Source organism: Lycorma delicatula, chromosome 7 (genome assembly GCF_047948215.1).
Source record: "Lycorma delicatula isolate Av1 chromosome 7, ASM4794821v1, whole genome shotgun sequence".
Classification (NCBI taxonomy): Eukaryota; Metazoa; Arthropoda; class Insecta; order Hemiptera; family Fulgoridae; genus Lycorma; species Lycorma delicatula.
The window spans coordinates 9404308-9425542 of record NC_134461.1 but is presented as its reverse complement, the minus strand read 5'-3'; the positions used below and the strand labels follow the sequence as shown (position 1 = coordinate 9425542).

The 21235-nt window shown below is 29.2% G+C and overlaps 1 protein-coding gene across 3 annotated transcripts in view; it reads left to right on the top strand.

Annotated features, from left to right (window-relative positions):
- The window catches only part of LOC142328067 (uncharacterized), an 86946-nt gene that overhangs the window by 27469 nt on the left and 38242 nt on the right, over positions 1–21235 (top strand). For all 3 annotated transcript variants that reach the window (XR_012757182.1, XR_012757181.1, XM_075371537.1), the window contains exon 3: positions 4849–5022. The gene's annotated coding sequence lies outside the window, so the exon portion shown is untranslated. The remainder of the gene's footprint in view (positions 1–4848; positions 5023–21235) is intronic.

The following is a 21235-nucleotide window of genomic DNA, read 5'->3' as shown; positions in this document are numbered from 1 at the left end:
GTCAGTGTTAATTAATAATCTATAAATGCAAAGAATAAACCGTTTAGAATAACACTTTCTAAACGGTTTATTTTTCTCTAATTTATTTCGTTTAAAATAAAAATGTACTAATGGTTATTATAAATATAAGACGGGGGAGATAGTAAATAATAAAAAAAGAATTATCAAATTAGTAAATATTTATTATACTTTCGAGTTAGCTTTTTAAATACGTAAATTATATTATTTTTCTAAATTAATATAAAATTATCAATCTACGCTGAATTTGTATCTGAAATATGATCTAAAACATATGCGTTGAGTTTCATATAAAAACGCACATAAATTGTGTTTTGTGTGTTTGCGCGCGCGCGTAAGTAAGAAATATAAATTGTAAAAAAAAAAATTGTTCGTTGTTAAAATAATTAACTTAAAAATATTTCTTCACTTTATTAGGTGGATACACAAATAACACGATTTTGTTTTTATCGTATAAATATCGATGTCAATTAAGCCATTTCTGGGTCCGTTTTTGTTCGATTTGTATGTCAACGTTTGTTAAAAAATAATGTTTAGGGTATATAATAATGTATATAGTTTACGATGAAAAAAGATATTTATATAATTCTCTCCACGTTATAGTTAATCGAATCGGCATGTTTTATAAATCGTTGTTTATGCGAATAAGTTTACTAATACTATTTTTTAATTAAGTGAACGTAAATAATATTATGCTAATTTAAAATATTGTGTGAAATAATTTAATATCGATCTTTTTTATTTTTAACGAGTTAGTGTCTTCTTTTACGGAATTTTCATATTATTTTTTTATTTTTTAAATTTGAACGACGTAAAAGTTTACTGTTCGAAAATTTTACGACGGGGAATTTTAGCCGATTCTTTACTTTCGACATCGCTACATTAACAGGTAATAAAATCTAATTTAGACTTTTATGTAAATAACGTTTTAATTTTGTCGATTATAATTTTAGTATTTGATTTCGGAAAGTAAAAAAACAGTTAAGTAACATAAATAATTGTTTAACGTCCTTCAAATTCAATTGTTGTCGGAAAAAACTGACCGGATTGAACGAAAATTTTACTTGAATTTAAACTTTATGGTTTTCTATAATCAATTGACTGCTTCCAGCGGAAGAGAGTCGTGGAAAGAGCCTTGGGTAATTACTCGCTTCACCACCACGGGCCGTTCTGCGCCGATAGCAGCTAAAATAAAAATCTTTTAATTTTTTATAAAGTAAAATATTTACAATACGCCCCATTTTGTCTCCGTTTTAAAATTTTCTGTTTCAAATCGATTTATTATTTTTTTGTTTGTTTAAATTTCATCATTAAACGTGAACGCATGATATTTTTGATAGCGAATAAAATTCGCCAAGTCGATATCCCAGTATAAATTTAAAAAATATTATTTAATAAGTTTAATAATATTTTAATTAAAAGGTTCGTTTCCTTTGTTAAACTTACGCGTATATTTCATTAAATGGGAAAACCTTTTTCGAGATAAATCATTCTTAAAATTTTTTTGAATTTCACGGAATATTTTTTGTATATAGCCTGCCTTCCACGTGCGGTTATTTAACCTTTTCAGATCATGTAGCCACTAAACTAGGTGTGTATATATGAAATGGTTACAAAATCATTTTATATGGCATCTAAGTCGGTTATTTTGTTTTGTATTCACAGAGGAATCCGTTTTATTACACAATTTGAACGATGTTTATACAATTTAAAATGTTTTATTTAGACTAGAAAGAATATGAATATATGTGCTTGTGTGTGTGAGAGAGAGAGTATGAGGGAGAGAGACTTGTGTATTAGCTTATCTTATATATATTTTTTATTTTTATTTTTTACATCCTTTTTTTTTAACTACTGGGGCTATTAAGGATTCTAGCTTAAGTAAGTGGGATTTTCTCTTTTGTTTATGATTTTTTCTATACCATTCGTTTAATTATTTTACATAATAATGGCGTTTATTTGTTTCCGATACAATTTCTAACGTACTCTTATATTGAAATATATTTTTTATTACGTATATTGATGCATAACGAAAATATTATATTTCCTAGTTTACTTTCTGTTATATATAAATTTTGTCATTACAGGAATGTCTTATTAAAAAGTTATTATTAAAAAGTTAACTCGTCATTGCAAATCGGCTGATTTCGAAGTCGAGAGTTTTAAGGTTCAAATCCTAGCAAGGTTAAGAATAACTTTTTTACCGATTTCATTAGATAGCGGATACCGGTGTTCTTTGGTGGTTGAGATTCAATTAAACACATCTCACGAACGGTCGACCTGAGACTACAAAACTATGTAAAAACCGTTTCGAAGAAACCACGGCCGTCGCATTTCGAAAGAAGAATTTCTTAAGTTAGTATCGTTATTAGGAAATAACCGATAAATATAAATTTGTAATTATAATAAATAAGTAATAATAAATATTATTTTATTTTCATAGAAATTTTGAATCGGTACTAGGAAGGAAAGGGTGAAAATTAGTTTAGACTTTGTAAATAATGAATTATCGTGCATAAATAAAATAACTCCTGTACATTATGTTAATACAAATCGAGAAATGCAGGGAGAACATTAAAAAAAAAAAATTACATTGTGCAGGCACGCACGACGCGAAATAATAAGTTTCAGGTGGGAAACGTATTGTCCTATAAAAATATAAGTGGGACCTGACATTTCACAATATGCAATTTTCAAGGATGACGTAGCTTATCGTACGGTGTTCTTGTCGTACACGTATATTTAAACAGATCCTTCTTTCCAGTAATTTTCGCAAAAAATCAAACGAAAAGTACCAAAATACGTCAAGAATAATTATGAAAGTAATAAAATAGCTGAAAATACCGATTTTTAATGTCTCACTGTGTATTCGCGCGCGCGCGCTCGCGTTTTCCGTCTGAATTAATTTCTCAAAAAAAAAAAATAGATTATAAAATTTCATATTACTTCTACAGCAATATAGTTTTGCTCCTAAAGGGTTTATATATTTTTTTAAAAATATTTACGTATACAAAAAATAAAATTAAATAAAGTTTAAAAACAACAACGGTTTACTTTTAAAACGAAATCGCTATAAAAAGTAGAAAATAAATTTTCTGGTGATTTTAAGATAATGAAAATAATTTTCAGCATTTGTAAAAAATAACCCGTTGTGCGCCGAAAAAATATTATTTTGTCTTATCGATTTAATTTACGTTCACATTTTTAACTTTATTAATTATCGCAGATTACCTATTCGAATTCTTCAGTAAATATTTTACGAGCTCAGAATTCTTATAAATATTGAAAATTATTTTGATTATCTTATAATAAACAAAAATTATGTTCTACTTTTTAGAGCGATTTCGTTTTAAAAGAAAATCATTATTCAGTTTATTTATTTTTACTTTTTATTCTCCCGCTCCAACTCGTTCAAATATTATATCGTAAATTCTTTACAGGTATAAAACCTTTGTTAGTGCAAAATTTAACTTGTATCGATCGAGTAGATTTGGACGAAAGAATAACAGGTGTACACGTTGTTCTGCCGGATCTTTTATAAAATTTTCTACACGTGAAAATAACGGAGAAATTTAATATAAAATATGTACGAGTTTCCGATTTACGACTGATGAAAGAGAAGCAAAAAGGTTTTTCTTTGTTCGATTCATCATACAACGCTGTTTATTTTCTTCTTCAGAATACAATGGTGTAAAAGTTGTACGGATTTTGTTATTCATTTAACATAGTTATGGCTCTTACCAAAAATACGGGTCTTTCACGTTTACCTGCCGTCTTGGATCTCGTATTGAATCAATTTTTTTTTTTAATAGTAAATGATACGTGTTTTAATGTAATGTTTTGTGGAAATAATGGCGAAACCACTTATCATCTACTCTTTTTTTTTATTTATGAGCACTGAAAGTTGGAGGGACGTAAAAATCGCGATGGATATAAAACGAGTTAAAACCCCCTCGTTGTAACTTTCTTATTACGTACCTTTAGAATTACACCCGAAACAAACTTAAAACAAATAATGTTGGAATTATGGCCCAGACCCTAATTAAACGGCCCGGTCAACCGAGGTATTTACTTTAATTATCATATTTAATTAAAAAATTTAGTTTTATATTTTCAGTTGTAAATTATTTAACGCAACAAACTGAAAAAATTTTGACATCAAAAGTTTCTCAAGTCCTTTTACTCGAGATTTTTTCGATACGTGTTGTTTCGTTACAGGTCTCGCTGTAGCAGATCATCAGCATCAGTCTCCCGGTTATCCACCCGAGGGAACACACTATTTTATCTAAATGATAATTTTTCAATATTTATACCGCATTTAATTTACACTAAATTTTCTTTATAAATAAAATAAAATAAAAGCTCGTTTTATATATATTAATTTTATTTTATTAACCGAACTAAAATGTTATAGTAAAATTTTTAAAGTTAAGAGATACTTTTTCGTTATGTAAAACCTTTTTTTTTAGTTTAGATTATGCAAATTAGTTTATTTAATTGGTTTCTTGAAAATAATTTTACAATTAGTTCGATTAATGAAAATTAATTTCTTTATATATATGTATATATATATTTTCTTTTCATTAATGGGGTTATAGTCTACCCTTTTTCTTATTGTTGCCTGCGAACACCAGTCATCATCTATGTGCAGAATATTGAAATTTATTAAAAAGTGTATAATATAATGTTTTTATTTTTTATCGCTTTTGTTTCCCCAAATAAGATTATTATAAATATGCGATAATTTAATTTTAATTATTTTAATCGGTTCAAAATACATTAAGTTGTTTTAGATGAAGCCATCATTATCCGGTTTGTTCGCTGTTACAGCGGTTTTCTTTGCGGTTCTTCAGCATCTATCCACCAGCGCCAAGTCCATATCTTGATGTCCTGTTGGTTCATTAAAGCGCTGATCGATTACATTTTAATAACGAATTAGAAGAAAGAATACGAATCAACCTTGCTGTTATACGGGCTGCACCACCGCCGGGCAATAAAATTAAGGTAATTTATACTACTATTATATTTTGTGAAAGGCGGCAGTGGACTGAAACATAACGGTATGTCAGTAAACTATACATAGTATTGGAATCCATTATATTAAATTTATAGCTTGATTTTGTTTGCACTTTTTTCTGATTATTGAAATTTCATTCTCCCATCTAAAGTTTTTTCCGAAGTTACCATGTCATCAGCTAATGGTAAAATGTAAACATTTAGATGTTGACTTTTGTATTTTTTTTTTACAAGTATTTGTATTTTCATATTCTATTCTTCAATCGATTTTTCCAGAGCGAAATTGAACGATGTGAGAGACCATCATCTTGTCTTACTGTCATTTTTATTTGAATGGGTTTCGAAATTCAACCTTAAATTTTAACTTTTGAGTATGTTTATTTTATAATGCTTTAGTGTTATTGACAAATTCTTTCAATATTTTAACCAGAGCTTCTATTGAATATTCCTTTAGTAATCTTAGAAATATAAATGTTAATTCCGGATCTCTAATTTTTTGGTATGATTATTATCATCTTATAATTATTTTTTTTGCAGAAACTAGTTTTTTAGATTTTTACGTTATTTATTCTCAAATTATCTATGGTGGAAATATATATCTTTTAAAACTCAGCTCTATCAAACCAGCTGATATTTTTAATTTAACATTTTCAATTTTTATCTTCAGCAAATAACTGTTTTTTATTGGCTTTTAAAATTAACTCTGGTACTACTTTAATCTAAAAGAAAAAATCAGATTTTTAGATTTTCTCATTTTTTACAACCAGACATAAAGTGTCAATCGCTTCTGAAAACAGTAACAATTCTCAAAAATACTTTCTTTTTTTAAATCAAAAATATCCCATGTAAGTATATTCCAACTAGTAGTATTTCAATTACAATAAATAGAATTCAATTGAGAATTATTTAGACAAATTTAAGTGAAACTTATGAAAAATCGATATTTTTGTTTTCCTTTTGAAAACTCATATTTTATTTTTGGTTAATTGAAACCCAACCGCTAAAGAACATCAATATCCACGATCTAGTACAAATACATATAAAAATAACTGGCTTTACTAGGACTTGACCGCTGGAACTCTCGAATTCTAAATCAACTGATTTGGGAAGACGCGTTCTCCACCAAACAACAAAATAATTATCGTGTTATATTTTCATTAGTTTCATTCATACTGTACAATCTACAGTAATAGTAGCATTATATTATGAACTTTGTAGACTTAACAAAGTAAATTGTTATACTGGACGAGACATAAAATAAAAACACAAATATCAGAATTGATAATTATTAATTTTATTATAATAACCAAACAAAATGTTAATATTTTATCAAATACAATCGTAATACATTACAGTACTGAAAAAGTTCAAAGGAATAACATAAACAGTAGTAAATATAATAAAATATTAAAATGGAAATAATTACAATAAAAAATTGAAACTAAATGTAAACCAGCCTAAATGTACTTACGGTAGATTTCATCAATACAAGGAGTTAAATTAAGAGCCGGTTGCGAAGGAAACAATGGACAATAATATTGGGATTCTTTTTTGTTGCATGCGCACTCGAAATTCATCGGTTTCCATTTGCTGTGAAATATGAATTGGGGTCTTGCCAATGCCTCTATAAACTGCTAGTTCCAGCCTTATTTTCTATCAGTTAATACAGATTAATTTTTAATAAGAAGTCAGTAATGATTTTATTTCACCTCATCTATCCCACAGCTGATACAATTTTTAATAAAAAAAAAACTAACACAATTGACTAGAAAAATGCTGTAAGAGTCCATTGAACATTAAAAACATGAATTGTAGCAATTATAATATTTGTAATCCATTGTACACCGAATAAGTATGAAAGACTGATTAACCGGTCAAGCAGACAAATGTAACTTTTACTAAGAAACATACCTGAGTCCAGATTAAATATGGAGAGGGAGAAATTATACATACTTGTATATTACAACAATTATAACTTCAATAAAGAAATGTAAATTTGATCGGCTGATAAAAGGTAATGGCATCCAGGAAAGATGATAAAGACGATTATTCCCTTAATACCAATGTCGGTGATAGAAGGGATGAAGATTTAATTTGCAAAACCTTCATTCATTTCCTTTAAATTTACAGTTATTAGTAGTTTGGCTAAAAACTTTAATTCTTTGATTAAATTTTTTTTGTTGAAACTATTTCAGAATTTCGAATGTAATCTCAGAGCCATTCCAAATAGGTTATTTAGTGAAAAAATATTGCTCTACATAATTCGTATATCTTTTCTTAAGTTTTATAGACAGTGTGATAAAATTGTATCGAAAAAAGTTATTTACCGGTGGAAAGTATAGTTTACAAATCCCAAAGCTAACCTACTTGTAAAAAATCTTAACTGCAACCTTATGAAAAAAAAAAGGTGAAGATAAATCTAAATAAAAACTATATCCTTACTTCCATTAAACCTAAGGCATTTAAGATGTAATTAGTCCTGATATATTAGATGGAATGGAAAGAGAGATAGATAAATAAAAGAACTCAAAGCTTAGCCTACTTGTCAAAAATCTGAAATTTAACCTTAGCTGCAAAAATAAAGGTGAAAATAAACCTAAATAAAAAACTTTATCCTTGCTTCAGTAGAACCTTACATATTGAGAATGAAACAGATCTAATCGGGCCTGATATTAGACAGAATGAAAAGAGAGATAAATAAAAGAATAATGCCAGAAACAAGTTATAATGAAACAAGTCCTCTGAATAAGAGAATTCTATGTTGAAAGAAGAATCGATTAATTTGAGATCCACTTGTATTTCAGTGGTGTTTTTCTAAAGTGAAACCTTGACATTGAGTTCAACAGATTGCAAGCTCAAGAGAAGTGACAGCAGAATAATGATTAGTTAAGACTAGGGAGGACGGCATACAGAATCTTAATACAGAGTGTTAACAATAATTACCGTATTCAAAAATTGAAAGAATCAGAACGACTAAAATTACTCAAACATCTTTTATAAATGATTAAGCAAAGATACTTCAACCGATAACATGATTGATTAGTAATGCTATCAGTTTTATTTCTAAAAATTATATTAAAATTAATGTTAACTTGAAATACAGACTAAGTTAGTCTAACATTTTTTTCTCAGCCATTTGAAAAAATTTCATTCTTACTAATCTATATTAAAAATGACAGATTAATAAAGCTCAGGCGACTGAATATGAAATGACATTCCAATCAATAAGGTGTTGCATTGAAGTAGGTGAATCTAAATTATCATTTCTGTATTTTATTTTTAAAAAACATAAAATTTTTTTTTGAATTCAGTAATTTCATACGTTAACTAATAAAATTCATTGAAGAAATGCCTTTTTGTTTTATTTTTGCACATCTTCATATTCATAATTAAATATACATAACCATGAAAATAAATGATTTTATTTATGGAAAGCAATAAAATTTAATGAAGGAAAAAAATTCATTTTTTTCTGTAATGTTCTTTCTTATTCCTGTTTAGGCATTACTTCAGAGGATGATATGTGTGTTTAAGCGAAGTGTAATCTTGTACAGTTTCAGTTCAACCATTCCTTAGATGTGCGGCTTGAAATCCAACCACCAAAGAACACCAGTATCCATGATCTAGTTAGTATTCAAATATATATACAAAAGTAACTCCCTTTACTAGGATTTGAACGCTGGAACTCTCTAAATCAACTTCAACTAAATCTAAATCAACTTATTTGGGAAGATGTGTTCACCACTAGACCAACCTGGTGGGTTTTCTGTAATGTTAGTTTAATTTGAAATTATGTAGTGTTACATATGAAGTTGTAATTGACCGATTGCATGCATCAACGTGTTTATCTCGGTATATAAAAAAGTTTAATTTTATGTAAGAATATATACACATAAAAATAGAGGTACTTTTGCGGTGATCACATTTAATATGAATACAAACATAACCTCACAAATTGGTGAGTTTAAAAGAGCGAAATTCTTGGTTCATATTTCTAGGTAGTATTTTTTTTAAATGCTAGGAATACGAAGTGACAGAAGCTTAACCAGCTTTTGTCTTCAAATAACACTGATGCTACATTTTAAGGAAATAATATTGACTGATGTGAAGTAATAATATTCTATGATTTAACGTAAAATAATGCATGATGTTAGGTGGTCTAAACCAGAAACATGAATTTGCATCCATATTTATACATGTATTTTCTTTTAATTTAACAATATTTTTGTACGGCAGGTATTTTAATTTAAATAAAGTAAAATTTTCAGAATTTGTTTCATTAATTTAAATATAAAAGAAATCAGTAAATCCTTAATACGCTAATCTGTAACTTACCGATTCTTTTATTACACAAATCTTTTTTGCATAAATTTTTTTCCCAGGCCCGCAGGAACTGAGGGAAAATAAATGTAGACTTATATTTCAGGAAACAACAAGAAAATGGAGAGGAGGAATTCTGGCTGACCCGTAGTTAAAAATAAAGGAAAAACTTAAACAATATTTAGGACATTGTTTGTAGAATACTGAATCTGTATTCTAATACTGGAAAAATCAATATTCTAGTATCGAGTTGGGATTCTAAGTACAAATATTAAAATGTGAGATCTGCTAATTAGCTTTGTGAATGTAGAACTATTAAGACTTGGCTTGTCTTTTGGTCTCTTTTGGTCTCTACTCGACTAGAGGAATCCTACACGTGTAAATTATTCTTTTATAAAATGGCAACAAAAAAGCGATTACATTTTTCTGGGACCCAAATTATTGTATTACTATTATTTTAAGGTCGATATACAAGAAATTAAAACACAGACTTTGCACATAAAAATTAAAGATTCAGTTGCTACTGATGGAATTCCTTTCTCAATACTTAGTCATAAACAACAAATTTAATCGATACATTTTTCATTAGTAGAAGATTTATCAGTAACCTCAAAATCTCTTATTATTTTGTAAAAGAAACTAACAGTATTTAATTTACAAAATTAAAGATTAATTTTTCTGGAAAAAAGGACCGGTAATAGATTCACAAATTCTTGAAATACATGTATCGATAATAATCAGCGCGGTTGAAATTCTATTGAGTTTCAACTGTTGAAAACTACTGAAATAACTATTTCCCAGCTTAATGTTTTTTAAATAACAGAAAAAATGCTTAGCCTTGATTTTTTTTTTTTTTGTATTTCGAAACATTTTCTCTTTCTTTGGCACAATTTCACACAACCACCATTCTTTGGCCTCTGACATGTAACTGTGAATCTGTGTTTCATGTACTGTAATAGAACGTTGAAGAAACTCAGGGGAACTATATTTAAATAAATTTATAATAGCCTTGAGAAGTTTACGGTCAGCTGTGCAGCACCCATAGAGCAGAAAGTTTTTCACACCTAAAATGTTTATAGGTGTAGTGGGCACATCTATTGAAATGTTTGCGATGTCAACTAGCTCATGTGCATAATTGTAGCGGACATCGTCGTGAGTCAGTGATCATTTAATACAACATTGTGGATTATTTGAAGATTTCGTCAGTCTTAGCAAGTTTTGGATGCGCTGAGCTTTTATCATCTTAAATTGATCTACAACCACATTTAAATTCAGCAGCTCACTTTTTTAATTGAAAAAATTGAAAAGTAAGAATTCTTTAAGTGAATTTAATACTTTTTTTTTATGTCTGTCGGAGTTACCCTTTTTAACACAAGTAATAACCGTTCAAATTTAATAAATTTTATCCATATTCCAAAAAAATATCAATCTTGTTTGTTTTATTCTAGTGCTATACAACTGTGAAAAAAACGTATGCATCTGATATTTCATAGCATACCATATAAAGAATCATACTTGACAAATAGTAATTTTGTCATACTTGCACCACATCTGTGTTGGGTTCAGAACTTTCTGAACAGCCCAGGTAAAGGATATATATATATAAATATATATATCCATCTTATAGATTTCAAAGAGGTATATATTTATTTATATGCAGGGTAGTGCTCTCACTGATTTAAACCTTTCTCCCATTCCTACACCTAGATTTTTTGTTTGTTTTGCGTAAGAGGAGGGGAAAGCTCTACCAGCCCCGCCGCTTGCCCGTACAAGACGGCAGTTTCAGGCTCGCACCGACTAAAACCCCTCCCCCTTACTTAACTTAAATTATAATTTACCGAACTTGACCTATAACTAAAATTATATTTTAACGAACTTGACCTAAACACTAGCGGCTTTAAATCCTAACCTAAGGGAGTGAGGTTAGCATGTAACCCAATCCCCCTAAACTAACAGCCCCACACTGCCGTCAGTGAGGGCCTGACGGCGGCTGGCAGAGCATTCCTCCCCGCTACGGAAACCAAAAAAAATAAAATACAAAAAATTCACTAATGAATGTTTTCAATCCATGTTTGTTTTTGGATAAAATATTTCATTTTGGGTAAATGTTTTTCTTTAAATTTATGTGTAGGAAAACACTCCCCATGTAATCCTTTACTGCACCTTGTACAGACAGTTCTTGATTTTCTTTTTAAAGAAGACAACCACAACAAAAATGAACTTAATGCAATAAAACTGGTGGATTACATGAATTCACAGCTTTGAAATAAATTAGTATAAGAAGCTAACAGGCAAGTTACTTTTTACCTTATATATAATCAGATACCCTTTGAACAGAATTAACTACCAAACTACCATTTGTTGTTGAATATGAATTATTTCAGTAAAACATTTTTTAATCATTTTGATGAAAAATATGATTTACTTATCTACTTAAAAGTACATAAGTAACGAGAACAAGTTACTTACTAACGAGTTGAACAAAACTAAATAAGTAATTCTTAAAAACAAAATTTAATAATACTGTACATCAAATAATAACTAACTTTATACAAACATTTAAAAAAATTATACAAACACATCATCTAAATTTTATATTGTGTACCATTAGTAAATCTTAGAATTTATATAAATATAAACTATTATGAAGATAATTTTATAGAAATTTCTTCTTTATGAACAGTAACGTGTTTTTCTAATCTATCTTTTCTATTAAAATACTTTTGACAAAAATCACACGTACGTAAATTTCTACTGTCCATTATGAATAGAAAGATGTGACTTACTTCGGATGACAACTTTGGTTAAAAGACAATTGACAAAAATTACACGAGGATTTTTTCTCACCACTGTGAATGGAGAGTATTTTTCTCCCCAGAATGAATTATAAGATGTTTCGTCAAATTGCTACTGTTATTAAGAGTCTTTAAACAAATATTACACGTAAATTTCTTCTCGCCTGTATGAATTATAAGGTGTTTCTTCAAATTACCGTTATTATTAAAAGTTTTTCACAAGTGTTACATTTAAATCTTTTTTCACTGATATGAACAGAAAAATGCTGTTTAAATCACCGCTTCGATAAAATGAATTTTGACATAATGTACGATGGTAATTTTTTCCCAGACATGAATATTATTGTGATGCATCAGATTATATTTTGACTTGAATGTTTTTTCACAATGATTACACGTATATTTCTTAGCGTCATTAATATTTTGTTTGTTACACTCCACTAATCTATCGCTTACATCATTGTTATTAATTTTTATATCGTGTTCAAATTCTAATGTTTTATTGTTATTAAATCCATCATTACTAACACTGTCGATTTCATTGAATATTTTACGTAGGCAATTACGTAAAACATTATCTTTATGTTTCTTGAGAATCATATGTTTCGTATTCTGAATATTATCCTCAATATTTTCTAAAACAATCGTCAATTGTTTCATCAGTAAGATCCTAAAATAAAAGATATATATTATATTCAAGAAAAAAATAAAAATAAACAATGAATAACACAGAATAATACGGATCAATCTAAATTAAATTTGCTGTAAACACCAAAAATAAACAGAAAAAGGACATCAAAAACTTTTATAAACAGTACCAAAAAGACTGTTAAGATGATATAATTCTCCTTGTTTGCAATTCTTTCAGTTCACTGCAAACATTTAAGTTTGTGATTTACGATATTATTTTTGTTCATCAGATAGTAGTCACGGCAAAACCTTAGATTCCAATCCTTAACAAAAGCTACTGACATGTGCTGTACAATAATTTCATAATGTTATGTATGCTGTTGACGGTATGTCTTTTTTTGACTGCAATGACTTTTTTTGGTTTAATGCTGGCTAATGGTCACACCAAACATTCATCAACAACAATGCATGTTCAGCAATTTAAACCAATTATACGTCTGTATCAGGCTAAATGCGTCAAAATCGAATTTAAACATTACAGATTGTTTTTTCAAAGTGGTCGTAGCACAATCACATGCAAACAAAACCGAAACCGCCTATCAATAATAAAGCACCCTGACAGGCCTGGCTGATTACTGTGAGATGTAATCAGAGGGGTCTAAAGACGACATCCAGTAAAGTCCTCAGGGCTCGGAACGGAGGGTGTGTTGTGGCGACTGGTGACGTTACCGTTCTTCCCCCTGCAGGGTTGGGATGCCCAGATAACAAACACTATTATTGAATTTTTTTTTATTGAATATGAATAATATATCGTAATATGATGGGTTAGGGATTGTGGTTGTTTTCTAGTAAATTCTATAAAGAATTTCAATCACTGTATAGCTACTATCACAGCTCCTTTTAAGGAAAACAGGTGCTGAAATATTTTGTCATTGACATGGTAGTGTCCCTTTTGAAGAAGTTCCAGGGTCAGTAAGTTACTTTTTTGAGTAAGTTTGTGAGATTTAGTGCTCTCACAACCAGTATAGAGTATTTAACAAACGAGTAACATTCCATCTTGGAGATTTAGTAGTAATTAATTTACCAATGCAACGGCAAGAATTATTATGATTTAAACAAAAAGTTATTTATAAATTACTAGCACTCTGTATTCAGTTCATTATTTTAAAAATATTCTAAATGTTTTGTATGTTCTTTTAAAAATTAAAAATAATTTAATTATTAATTAATAAAATAATAATTAATTATTTATTTTAATTTAAAAATTACAATTTTTTTTTTTTAATTTCAGTACTGAAGAAGCTTATGAAAGCAAATTTTCTGAAGCTAAATATGACAATTGATTCAGTAAATTACTGATTCGGTTACGGTTAAAAAAATCAGTATCAATTACTGAGGCATTTTTTTTTTTGTAGCATGAAAAACTTTCGCATTATCGTCCAGAACAAATATATTACAGAGGCGTTATGCACAGATGTCCTCTCTGATGTAGATTAACATAAATGTTTAATAATAATTAAACATTAATTATATTAATAATTAACATCGTGTTTCGATATTTTATTACTTCTGTACTTTAGAATCCTTATTATAACTACTGAATCAAGTTTCCAAACAACAAAAGTAGATTAAATGTAAAACACAGCATAAATTAATGTGTTATTTTATATCGAATAAAAAAAAAGTACAACAATACAATTAGGTAATTTTGGCTTAATTTTCCAAATTTTACATGCAATGTGATCAAATTGTTTTAATTGGAATATACATTTCTTTACATAAGTTTTATGATTTTTTTTAAAATTCAATTTTCACTTTATTAATTAAATTTTGTTTAAGAGTTCAGTTAAGTTCAATACAAAACGATCAAGGTCTACTATTCATGTAACATTAGAATACAAAACTATTCAAAAATAGGTCTAATATTGTTTGAAAAAGTCTTATTATCTGAATCTTATTTTTAGGTAGATTTCATAAGAAAGCTACCTATTTCAATGGGTAAAAGTTCAAAAAGTGTATATATATATATATATATATATATATATATATTAGCAAGACCAATTCTTTTGTTATTGTATTTGTCCATATTCCCTCCTGTACTAATTACACCAAAGACAAAAAGTATAAACAGTTTATCACTAAGTGTACAGAATTCAATAATGTTTCTTACCTTATGTGCTTTCAAGGGTTCCCCTCATCATCAGTCTTTGTTTTAAACAATCGCACATTAAATTAGGAATAAAATTGTAAATGTGTAATAATATGTAGTCGTATTAAATATTATAAAATTAAAAAATAAATTGTGAACGGTACTGTATGTGTGGCTATCTAGCTGCATAACAATTTTTTTTAAATTTTATAACCGATGATGAGGGAAATCCTTGAAAGCACATAAGGTAAGAAGCATTATTGAATTCTGTACTGTTGGTGGTAAATTGTTTATACTTTTGTCTTTAGCATATCTATATCTATGTATTTCACTTTCTCGTGAACATGGGCAAAATCAGACCATGGAGGTGGAAATGGGCAGGGCTTTCTAAAAAAAAACCAATATCGCTATAACTTTCTTATTAAGTAAAATATCAAATTCATTTCATACTATTTTTTGAATAAGGGCCTAAAACCTATCTAAGTAAAGTTTTTTGATGATATCAAAAAACTTTTTTTTGATAATTTGTTTACCGGTGAAGATATATAAATTTTTATCCTTCATTTCCTAGTTTTCCATTGCAGTTATAAAAATATGTTCGCATAAACAATATAGGGTTAAATTAAATTTTATTTTAAAAACTTTATTAATTTATTTAAAATATATTGGCTTTTGGCCAGTACAAATTTTTTTAAAAATTTAATATAAAAAGATTCTGTTTTATGATGAAAAAAATTAAAATTCTTAATTTTTTAAGTTTGAATCGGTATCTGTAGACGACAGAACATAAGTATACGTTGTATATTTGATATCGATGATGAGGGACATTATATTTAAAACTGTGCACTAATTTTTTTTGTGGTGGATATGTACATTTGTACATCTTATTTAAAGTATTTTTACAACGTAATGCGTTGACATTTATATATCTTAAATTTCATTTTACTTTTTGTTTTGTAAATTATTTATTATCGGTTGTTCTCTTATAAGAGTAACGATTAATGTCGTTTTACATTTTACATTAATTTTTTAGTAATTATTTTTGTTTATAAAGTAAATTATAATGTTTTGTATTTTCGATATTAGTGTATTCAATGTGAACTTATACTTTATTATCGATATGAATTTATTATGACTTATTTCATTAATAATAAGAATGTGTGACTTACATTAACTAGATATAAGTATATACAGGGTGATTCACGAGGATAGGGCAATACTTTGACAACTCATTCTAGAGGCTAAAAATAAGAAAAAAGTACATATAAACATAGGTCCGAAAACGCTTTGTTAGCGAGTTATACAGGGTGAAAGATTTCGCCCGAGTTTCAGTTGTCCAGGTAAATTAATGTTTTCTGAAATTCTGGGAAGGTCAATTTAGGGGCAAATTCAATTGTTTCTTATGGTTTTTGAGCTGGGAAATCGAAAAACATAGGTCTCAGAACTGTATGTCTCTTAGTTTCTAAGATATTCTGTGTAAAACGCCAAAAATAGGGTCAGAAACACATTTTTTTACGTTTGACGTACATAACGTTGTTAAATTGGTGATAAATCTTACATTTTTTAAACATAAATTGTACAGAATTTAATTATAAGAAGATTGATGTAAATAATGTCAACCTTGCTGTGTGCCATTTCCATGACGTAAACGATTTATTTAAGCGAAATCATTTATAATAATTTTAAATATAAAAAATTTTTATGGATTTATGAGTTTCGTTTTGTTTTAACCTCGTACAGAAAGTTATATTTATGGAAGTAGGAAAACATTTTAACGAATCTATGCAGATAGATTTGAATGGAACAGAAAAATCTAGAGATTGACCAAATTGTCAACTGTATTTAAGTATCAAAAGTAATAATATTAACATGGAGTGGATTAAGGATATTTCATTAATAATTTTTCCATATAAAAACTTAATTTGTGACTGCAGGCTCTTCCTCAAAGATTCAAATACTGTATCATTTTTATTTTTGCAAGTCGCTTAATAAAATATTAATGAACAAGAATGTTAAATAAAGAATGTTTGCTCAGGAAATGGAAACAGAGTTTTGAACTTCAAGATCCACAATTAAGAACCTCAAATACCTTTATCAGACATGATGGGTAAAATTGCATGTACTAGTATAATATAAATGTTGTTGTAATGATACTGCAAACTACACTGTCTGCACAATTCAATGGTTATAAAAGAGGTAACGAAACCGCTGTATGTATGTAGTTGTAAATTCCATTAAATAAAATAAATTATTACACAAATTTTATGCAAATCTATCATTTATTCCATCGAGTGAATTATTCTATTGTTATTATTATTATTACTATGAACTAAATTCATTTGATAAATTTAACTGACTTTTGTCCTGTCAATAAAGTATATTTTACGATTCTTCTCAATAGTAGTGGACTGTATAAAGTAATTTGTAAATCTATGCCTATTGTGTGTATGACCTTTCACTAATAGTAATTAAATGAAAGAAAAAAATTTATTGGCTGTTATCTTAAAAATCCAAACTGAAAAAGGTACGATACTACAAAAATAAAAATCAAGTTTAGGTAATGAATTAAATTTCATATTGTGCGTATTTAAAATAAAATAAACATGCTAAGCGAATGGCAATTGAATGGAAAAGAGTGAAACTCTATACACAACAAAGTCACAATTTAAGTACGTACAAAAGGCTTTGTAAATCCTACAGTGTTGACAGTCAATATATGAAGCGATTAAGCTATTTACTGTGACAGTAAACACCAAAAAACTACAGGCTTTCTCTTTCTGATAAGGTAGTAATTGAGGTAATTGTAAAGGCGTTGAATGTTAGGTGTAATCTGAGATACGAAAGAGTGAATGCTTCTTGTCACTGGTTAAATTTTTATCGGCTTTCGCTCTCTTATATGATATTTATAAAAGTAATGTGTAAGGGCGTTAGATGTGTGGTGTAATCTTATATACGGAAGAGTGAACGTTTCATGTCATTGATTAAATTTTTCTCGGCTTTACCTCTTTGATAAGAAAGTTATAGAAAGAATCTCTGTGGGCGTTGAATGTTTGGTGTAATCTGAGATACGGATGAGTGAATTTTTGTGAATAAACGGATGAGTGAATAATGGTAAGAATTACTCTCACCTTATGATGGGGTAAAAACAAAGAATACGATTGGTTGGAATTATGTGGCCGATATGATAAGAATTATTCTCCTCTTAGGATTGGGTAAAAAACAAAGCGATTTGTTGAAATTTTGTGCCCGAAAATGAAAACAATCCACCTTATTATTGGATGACCCTTTAGCTCGTGTATCCTGCATGCTTGAGCGGCTTAGAATTCAAACTCTCTCCACTATCCTCCCTCGTCCAGCAGTAGAGCATCGTCAGGGTAAGCCACAATGTGACACCCGCTGAGCAACCTCAGCCTCAGACGTGAATCAAACATTACCAATCATAATTGTGTAGGGAATGATGACGGTTATAATACGTTGTATAAGGAAGGTGTTGCAGTTACGTCCAAATGTAGGTTTTTTATTACCTGGAGGACCAATAAGGAAAACAATCAAGAAGGCGTTGCATTATATTTTGTGAAATAAAATAGAGCCTCCAGAGGTGATGATTCAGCAATTAGAGAATCAAACAAGACAAGTTAGATCAGGCCAGATACCCATAAAAAATGCAACACCACATGTTGAAGAAAGTAGGACTCTGATACTTAAAGAAGCAGTCTTATGCCGATTTGGGGAATATAATAAAATCGGCATATATATTCCTCATCACTTGTTGAGGAACACTGATGCTTCAGGTTAGGGCAAGGACACAAGAGGTTTTAGCCCAGGGGACTAGACTGTTCGGATTTATATTACAACTGTAGTGGCAAAGGCCACAAGATCGAAACGTGTCAAGAACGAAAACATTATCTAAATTTTAGTAACAAGGGGCCAGATGTGTGGACAAACAGACAATGCTTAAAGTAGTACTTGCTGACGTTAATCAAAGTACTCTATCACATTACCTGGTGGAGGAGGTTCTCATAGAAAAAGGGCCTGATATGCTTAGTGCCACAAGGCCCATCATATATGTAACGGCCAGATCTGGGTGGTGTATTGACACAGAAGGTGACATTGCGATCTTGGATGTGACTGGTAAGATTGCCTGGCAAGTCAAGAGCAGAAGTAAGGGTTTTATAGCAATAGAGATGGACACAGCCTTGCATAAATGACAACATTCCAAAATATGTTGCAAAGGGACATGTTTTCAGTCTTCGACTTAACTGGAATAACAGTGGAAATGGTATGATCTTTCAGACGACATAATGAGTGACCATATAATCGCAAACTTAGAGATTAATGAACCAATTTTTAGAGCTGTATCAAGAAGTCAACCATTGCAACCAACGATTCATCAGGTAGATGTAGTTGTTGATTGAGGGGTAGGTAGAATTATTAATGGACATCTGAAGCACTTCAAAGTGATTCAACAAGAAATGGAGAAGGAGATCAACAGAAATGAATGTAAACATAAGGTCTACTGATGGACGGCAAACAACACAACGTTGAGAAGGCAGCTTCAAGCTAATCAGTGGAAAAAATAAAGATCGAGAAGAGTAGAAGGAGAAAAATAAAAGGAAACAGTTGATAATTACGTGCACAGGAGGAGAATGTTGAACAATGAAATAAATAATTCCAAAAAGAACACTGGAAATTTCTGTGTGAAGATTTCAACAACAACCTATGGGGTAAAACATATAAAATAAATACAAAGCGATTTGGAAGACGTTTGACTTTTCTAACAAAAGAGCAAGTACAGAACCAAGCAATGATTCTCTGATCTTGTAACGAAGAGGAACAAAAGGACATTGATGAATGTGAGATCAGGATGTTCACACTTAACGAAGTGCAAACAGTAGTCAGCTAATTGGGCAAAGCAAAGTCCTGACCCAGACGCTATACCAGCTGCGATTTTAAAGGGACTGTTGAACAAATCACCTTCTGAGATGGTCAAAGTGGCCAGCTACGGTATAGAGAGCAGGGAATGACCAAGGTGCCGCAAGGAGGCCTGACTGGTATTCCTACACTAAGGTAACAATCCAACAGGAAAGTATTGAGTACCAGCCATTACACCTTATAAATAACATGGGAAGACTAGTTGAGGAGGAATTAAACAGCAGCACATATTATTGAGGAATTAAACAGCAGCACATATTATTGAGGAATTAAACAACAGCACTGGCATTATCTGCAAGTGCAGATACGTTACAGATAAGTGCAGTTACTTAGCTTCACTTGTCTATACTGTGTGTTGTATTTGACTCTGTGTATAGTAGTGTTCTCCTGCATTTTCATCAAATCTTTTTAATACAAAAATGATTTTTCTCGTATTTTTTGCTACAACATGGCTTAGGCAAACATTTGTGGCTGTTATACCTTCACCGGTCCAAACGGATGATAAAAAGTTTTTATACTTACATGCACATAATATTTTAGTTAAGAAGTATGAAGTAGTTTAACAATATTCAGTATTCTGAGGAGAAAGGTTATTAGGAGTATAACTAATAAGAAATGATTATTAAAAACAAAATTTATTTAAAATTCATATTATAGTATATGTACATAAACACAGCAAAATTAAATATTATACAACTATAATTCTATAACAATATATAAGTGTTTCATAAATCAATAAAAATAATCCTATCTCTTTTTCTAAGCAGCTCTAAATTCTAATTTTTCCACTAAAGTATCATACTTATAAAATTTATTTTACACTTACATTATTTTGAATGAACTAAAGATGTGCGAATAACATCTAGTATACAATGGCTATCAATAAATAAAATTCTATTACAATAAAACCATAGTAGTAATATTTTTTAATATTATAATAAATAAGTGTACCACCAACTTTTATAAGATTGCTGATAAGATGAATAGATCAATTATGTTTGAGTGGATATTTAAAAAAACAATATAGATGAATGATGAATTTATAGTACAGCCAGGTTTCACTTATATTATTTCCATAACAAAAATATTATGTAAATTTTATATAACTGTTTTTAGATTTAAATCCTGTCACTTGTTAGTAAATGAACAAACCACATATTTTTCAGAGAGATGATAAATTTAAACGTTGTAATAAAAATTTTCAGACATGTTTTAATTTCAAAATTTGTATTAGGCACAACCATTATTTATACATATTTATTGGAGGCCAGGCTGAACTATAAATTCATCAATTAAATGCCACAAATTTCCATGAATGGTCCAGGTTTTCCTTTAGGTACCTTGAACGTGTGTACACAGGTAACTACTTAATTCC